The following is a 7,921-nucleotide window of genomic DNA, read 5'->3' as shown; positions in this document are numbered from 1 at the left end:
GTATTTCTTAAACTTTGCTCCATATGGCTACTTACTTGATCGGATGAGTTCAGGGGCTTGGTTCACGACCTTTTCGAGGCTGAAATTTCTTCAAACTTCTTGGGTAGGTAGCAAATTGAGTTTAGTTTTTGGATCAATAAAAAATTTCATGAACATTGGCCTAAGAAGGGGCGAACCGGTCAAATTACTAAAGAAAGATCAACTGGGTAACGTGGTTGGTTCACTCGAACCACCACGTCACCCTCTGTCTCCTACCTCCAGCCCTTGAGACGCATGCAAAGAATAGTGTAGTACCACCTAAAACTCGTCCATTTTAGCCCAATACAACGATGATCTCCATTCGAGTCCTTCACAAGACTTGTAGTCATGCACATCACAGAGTTATGTAAGACCCCAAGAAATGATAAGATAACTCGAGATAGTTTAAGGTCCTCCTGAGAAGTTTAAAGGATCCAAAGTAAAAAATTAAGAAACCCTAGCGAAGATAAGGATTCAATTCGACTAATTTAGACTATCCAACTTAAATTATAAATGTTGGGTTTAAGAGTGTTCATATGACTTGAAAACGTGGACTATCCAAACTATAAACCTTAGTTGGGTTAGATTTTTTTGTTTTCATTTAACTTTTGAAAGACCAAAAATTTGGGTTGGTCAGCCGAATGACATTTTTTTAGTTAGGTCAAATGACCAACACAACCAACTTAAAATAGAATCACAATCGAACCTAACCTTATTTTTAAAATTAGTACAAAGATATAATATTTGACATTTGTAACCATATTATTAATGTGTTGTGACTTGAACGTTTGATATTTTAGTTTTATAAAATTTTAATTATTAATGTAACATGTTCTGCGGGGGTGGATAAGTAGAATTTTTTAAGTAATTAAAAAAAAATCAATTATACACCCCAATTCAACCCATTTATATCTTTACCATTAGTTTGGATATAAGTTCTTTAATATTTTATTTAAAAAGGTTTCAAAAATACTAAAAAAAATGTAAAAAATACTTTGAGTTTTCAAAAATTTTATTAATACTCTTAATTTTTTCAAACTTAAAAGAATTCTTTTTAACTTTATGAAAACTTAAAAAATACATTTAAATTTTTTTAAAAAAATTAAAAAATAGTCTTACGGATTTTGGAGATAATTCATGAGATGTCGATAGACGATTTTCGTCCGTATATTGACGGCAAAATTTTTTAAATTTTTTCTATATATAAAGGTAAAGGGTGTTGATGTTACTTGTAGAATTTCATGAGTATTTTATACACATAGTACTCAGTTGAAATTTCAGTATGTTTAACAAGACTCGAGCAGCTAATATTCAAAACTGTGTATTGTAATGCCCTAGTTGGAGAAGATTTTTTCAAAAGACCTTCCAAAAATGAAGGCTGGTTAAGACTCCATCTATGAATAAAGTTTTAGACATGGGACAAAATCTAGCGATGAAGAGTCCTAAAATTTGAGTGATTTCTTAGTTCTCATATTTTTTATGCGAGCTCTCGAGTTGAAAATGTTCCACACGTTTGCCCAATTCGAATTTTCATGGCCATGGGAAGGAAGAAATTTGAAAATCCAATTGGAGCCTAGACAAAATGTCGACCTTTCAAACCAGTCCCAATCAATTTTTGGACACTTAAGGACGATGTTTCATGAAGACCACCGACATTTGAAGAGCTCTATGTTAAAATATCATCACTATCATGTCTTGTTCTTCACCCTACTTAGGTTTTCATCTCAAGAAATTCAAAGCATAGAGTACAGTAGTTTCTACCGAGTGTTTTGCAATCTCTTCTCGATTGGTGTTAATAGAAAGTGAGAGTGTTTCCCACAAAGAGTTGTATTCAACAATCTAGTATCAGAGTGAGGTTAGTGTAGGTTGTCTGATCTCTTTGAATTCTTAGTATGCTCTGTGGTTGCAGCTGTGTCTAAACTTCCAAATCAAAAACAATTTCTTGAGATTATTAGTGAATGAGTTTCTTTTGTGTCGTGAGTAGCCCGTGGCTTTGCAATTTTTGTGTTGAAAAGGCTTGTTTGGTATTATTGAGGTATAACCAACACGACGGGTGATTTTCAAATAGTTGGAGGAATCAAGAAACTCAACAAGAACAACTAGAATACGTGGGCAGCATGCATGATATCCTATGTACAAGGACAAGACCTTTGGACATATGAAGGAGGGGGAATCCATGTTGGATCGATATGGCAACCCTAGAGGGGTGAATAGAGTTTTAACAAAAAAATTATTTAAACGTAATTAATTTTTCTAATTATGAATTTTTGTATAAATAAGCCGAATATGATAAATAATACAATAAATTATGAAGAAGCATCACAAAATATGGCTTGGCAGCAAGCAATGGAGGAAGAAATTATACAAAATCAAATTTGGGAACTAGTATCAAGACCAATAGATATCAAATTCATCTCTTGCTTGGACTTACAAAATAATGTGTCTCTCAAATGGATCGATCAAAAGATACAAGACTCAACCTGTAGCTCGATGATTCTCTCAACAATTGAACCCGTCGAAGTTATCCACAAGATTGGAAAGACATCATATAGGATCCATTTGCTCTCATGGACGCGGACTAGCCCTATTGTCCACGTCAGTAACATGAAACGCTACTCTTTCGACATAAAGGACGTCAAGCACAGAGGGGCGACACGACCTTAGACAAAAAAGAAGAATCTCGAAGCAAAGCATGTAGGAGAAACTTTGACGGGAGAGACACCAAGAGCCAACAAACCAAGAAGCAGTTTTCAACAGCCCCTTACAAATTGATGAGAATTCGCAACACTGAAATTAGCTAGAAGCACATCAAAAAAACCTAAAAGTCAACCTCAGCCTACAACACAGAGTTGTAAAGAGTCGATTGACAGAGACGTCAACCAATTGAGTGGGGGAGGATGTCACGGTCATGATTGTCCAAAGCCTGTTGCCTATGGCCACATGAAAAATGTCTCAGTCTTGCTTGTCCGAGTCGGTTGACAGAGACGTCAACCAATAGAGTGGGGGAGGATGTCACGGTCATGTATGTCCAAGGCGTGTTGTTTATGGCCACATGGCAAGATATCCCGGTCTTGCTTGTCCAAGACGTGTTGTATATGGTTACATGCCCGTTCCAAACCCCTTTTACATGCCCGTTTCATCCTAGATAGGTCTTTACCATTTCATATTGGGTCAACGTGGGGTGTGTGACCATTCACCAAAATCATGTCTACACCCCCAAGGGCTAAAATGCCCCAGAATGTACTATAGATGACTAGTTGTCACTTCTTTCTACCTTGAGTTATATGCAATTTAAGCCGTGGTATTCGTTTCTTTGCTTATAGTCATATAACGTTTATTTCTTCAATTCTTCAAACCAGTTTCCAATGTATTTTCTCGCTCACATTTTCTAGACCTTTTCTCGTAACGTGACTCGAGGCCCGCACATATGTCGACATTGTTCGCGATGGCCGAATTTCTCAAGGTTGACTTGTTCGTTTGGTTAGAACAAGTGCCACAGAATCACTATCCTACTATCACAAGAACGCGATTGTGACACTCGGCTTGAACTCACCCACTTCATCTTTATTGATGATAAGCTATGCAGCCTCTCTGGTCGTTATGGGCTTTTTTGCTAATGAATTCTTTAGAACTTCTGCTAAGGTCATCTAGGTAAGTGGTCTTACTATCGGCATGATTATATTTATTGTTGTGTGTTGACACATGCCCCATGGTTTTACATATGCCATATAGTTGATACTTGTGAATTGTTTATGAGACATTATGATATGTATATGTTAGGATATGTGATTGGTATGATATTGCTTATGGCATGATGAGTAAAATGTCATGTTTGACATAGGATATAGAAGGATGTGATAAACATTCATGTAACGGTATGACCAAGATATGTTCATAAAACAATATGGTTAGATTATGTATAATAAATTATATGATTATGATAAATTGATAGAACGACATGATTAGGGTACATTCAAGCAATAGTATGGCTAAAAAACGTTCAAGAAATGATATGAGTAAGATGCATTCATGATATGATTAGGATATGTTTGGAAAACAATATGACTAAGTTGTGCTCATGAAATGGTATGCCTATGATATGTGTAAGAACATTACGACTATGATAAGTTAGGGAACGACATGACTACGAAGTGTTTACGAAATAATATAATCATGATAGGAGATGAGAATGACGAATATATATATATATATATATATAAAATGTTATATATATATATATATATATGTAGTAAAATGGTATGAGAACGATATAATATAGGTTATGGTATGATATATGTGATTATTGGTAGGTTTATGTTGAGATATAATATTTAGAGAATATATTATAATAATTAGTTATGGAATATATGTGAGATATTTGTCAGTCAATATTGTTTCTTTGTGATTTAATTAGTAGTATATTTTATCTTATTTACAAGATTTAGTTAGTTATATATTTTTCCTTATTTTCAAATATTAGTGGATAGTTTGTATCCTATTTAAACACGTTGTAAACATTAAATGAAGATATACCTTCCATCCCAATTCTATTTCTCATTCTTAACATGGTATAAGCATCATTCTTAACATGGTATCAGAGCATCATTCTTAACAATTTATGATATGATATAATGTGAACCGATATGTTAGGTATATGTTATGTGATTGGTATGATACACGTTATGATATGATATGTGCATGATGAAAATTGTTGTCTAGAAGTATGAAAACGTTATGATATGACATATGTATGCAATATGAACGATATGATATGATTCATGCAAAACGATAAACTAGCATAAAATACAACCCTGACATTTTCATGCAAGATATGAGAAATGACATGGGAAATGATATCATATGAACAAGACACTAGCTCGATTTTATTAAATGATAATGAAAATGGAAAATTTTTGGGACCATATGTATTGGGGATACTCCTATTCCTTCACGATAGTACGGACGCGTACACTACTAGGTAGGGGAATGTTCATTATATTTATCATAATGGTGCCGTGATGGTCGTTATTCCTAATGGGTGTCCGGCATCAACAGCTCCCGGAGAATGCTCGCCCGACTAGAAAGGAGGCCCAGGAGGTGTGCGAACTGACTGATAGGTCCATACTCGCATGTGTAGACTGTGTATAGGAAAATTATGTACACATCTCAATTGCCCGTTAGGATACCACCGTATGAAAATAAACTGTTATGATAAGTATCATTCATGAAATTGTATGTGTTTGCATTTAACCCAATAGTGTGGTTAATTAGTGAGTATTTGTATAAATACTCAAGCCATATGCTACTTAGGAAAGTCAAGGCATCTGTGTATGGGTGACGATGACATTACAACTCGAGACCATGACACATCATAGGGTAGTTGCATTTACTTTTCTTAGACTTATAGGATGTTTTAGTCTAATCCTTCATTTATTTTATTTAATCATTCGTTGTGTCGTTTTAAAGATGTTTTCGAACATGTAAGTCCATGGCAGTGTTTGAAGACAAAGTTATGTTCTATGAAAAAGTGTAAATGAAGAATTTTATTCGCATTTAATGTTCAGGATATGTATATATTAGCGACCTTAGATTAAGTAGAAAATTTAGGGTTGTTACAGAAGTCATTTTTGGCGAGCAATCATATGGCCCCTGGAGCGTCCGTCGGATATCCGATTGACATTAAATATGGTGAGTTTTCATCTTTCATATTGACAAAAACTCTAGAGCCGCATGCAGAAACTCATATCAAAACCCCGACTTTTAAGGTTATGGTTTGGGGACCTACCTGACCCTCTTTGAGCTTGTCTTTGACACTCATGTTGCCTCATTCTCTCCAACCTTGTTTATGTTTCAGCTTCACTTTAATGCACACTCTTGTTGGTGTGTTGGATGATACACTATCCTCTTCAGTCGCATCATGACACTTGTTTGTCTTGACCTTCACATTGGCTAGATAGGCGTCACTTAAGGGTTGCCACCTTGTTTGTCCACGTGTGGGGGTCACAACCTACTGTCCTCATAATGAGGTTGTGACAATAGGACGTCAACCAACTTAATGGGAGAGGATGTCACATTCTTACTTATCTAAGGCATGTTGCCCATGACTGCATGCTCATTCCAAACCTTTTTCCTTGCTTTTATTATTCAACTTTTTGCTAACTTTTGATGTTTACACCACAAAAACAATTTATCTCATAATGTACTATAGAGAGACATGATTAATTGTCAAACCTTGCTATCCGAGTTGTATGGTATCAATATCTTGTGTATAAGATCTGCCTTCTCATAAATGTTTTTCAAAACACTTTCCGACATGTTTTCTAAAACTATTTCAACAATGTGGGTTGTCCTTTATACCATCGATGATCTAAGTTTGAGTTGGTTAACTTATTCAATGGCAAAAGTAAGTGTTGCATAATCCTTCTTTAAGTCTAAAAGAACTACGATTGTGAGACTAGACATTTATTATCCATGGACATCTAATTACTCGGCCCCTAGAGGAAATTGGTATTAGAGCCACGAATCTTGAAATAGTCAAATGGAGGCACCATCTACCACCACTCTTTTACAAAACCCTTGTTTCATAAGGTCGAAACCAACATAAAGTCGAGATGTGTTGACATAACTTCTCTTATGGCATCCAATGGATTCATCCATTTTCGGGTCTTGATCCACACCATAAGTCGAGATGTGTTGTACAATGCTCTTGATACCTTTTCCCACCTACTGAAAATAACTTATTTTCATCCTTGAAGAACTTTCCAAATATGAATTTTAGTTGCTTGAACATTTGCCCCTTTCAACTATTGAAAGAGGAAGGTAATCTCAAATGCCTCATAAGGTAGTATAAGAAGATGCGGCTAGTTGTCAATTCTTCTTACCCAAAGTTAAATGCTATATAAGCCGTTGTTTTGCCTTTCTTGCTTGCTAGCGTATATCATTGCTTTCATCATTGCTTTCAACCTTTCTTTCATACTCTTTTTCTAAAATCTCTTTGGACACATTTTCTAAAACTTTCTTCTCAACCGGGGTCAAAGGCTTGAGTATACATCATCTCATTGAAGGCGACATGAACTCGAGTTGGCTAGCTCACTTAGTGGTGAGAGTGAGTTTTGCACAATCGCTTGCAAGCATCTGAAAAAAAGTGTGATTGTGTCAATTGGTATCAGATCTAAGTCAGCTGTAAAAGTGATTTAGTAAACATGCCCACCACCAAAGAATTGAATAAGTCCAACGTCGACCAACGGGTCAACATGGAAGAATAGACATAATACTTATGAAAAGTCCCTAACAATATTTGGTACTTGGACGAGCGCGTGAAAGAGCTTGTCGTCAAGATTGACATGGTTAACATAATAGCGGACCATTTGGATGGGTTGCCCATCCAAGAACTAATGTACAGGGTGGACAACCTAGAAGAGAAAGCCACAAAGACTAGTTGTGGCCTCGAGCAAGGAGGTAGCTCGAGGGGATCTATTGTCCTACTAGACGATTGTATCGATGACTTAAGCAACTTCAAAAAGGTGATTGTTTAGATGAAATGACGTGAAAGCGACCCTCGACGTGGTCAGAGCAGAAATGACAGACTTGAGCGCTAGATTAAACCTCACCATTAGATCAGTAGGGAACGAAACTCCTACAAGAAGGGCGATTCAATTCAATAAGATTAAGGTTTCAGAGCCCAAATCCTTATGTGGGTTAGATGTCAAGGTCCTAAAGAATTTCATCTTCGACCATGAGCAATACTTTCAGGCAATGAATACGATAATAGAGGAGACAAAGGTCACCTTGCCACCATGCATCAAGTTGAGGGTGTAAAAATTTGGTGGAGGTCGAGATATATGGATATCTAAGAAGACCGATGCACAATAAACATATGGGAGAGATTAAAACGGGAGCTCTG

This window comes from Cucurbita moschata, unplaced genomic scaffold (genome assembly GCF_002738365.1).
Source record: "Cucurbita moschata cultivar Rifu unplaced genomic scaffold, Cmos_1.0 Cmo_Scf00061, whole genome shotgun sequence".
NCBI lineage: Eukaryota > Viridiplantae > Streptophyta > Magnoliopsida > Cucurbitales > Cucurbitaceae > Cucurbita > Cucurbita moschata.
This window is presented reverse-complemented; position numbering follows the sequence as displayed.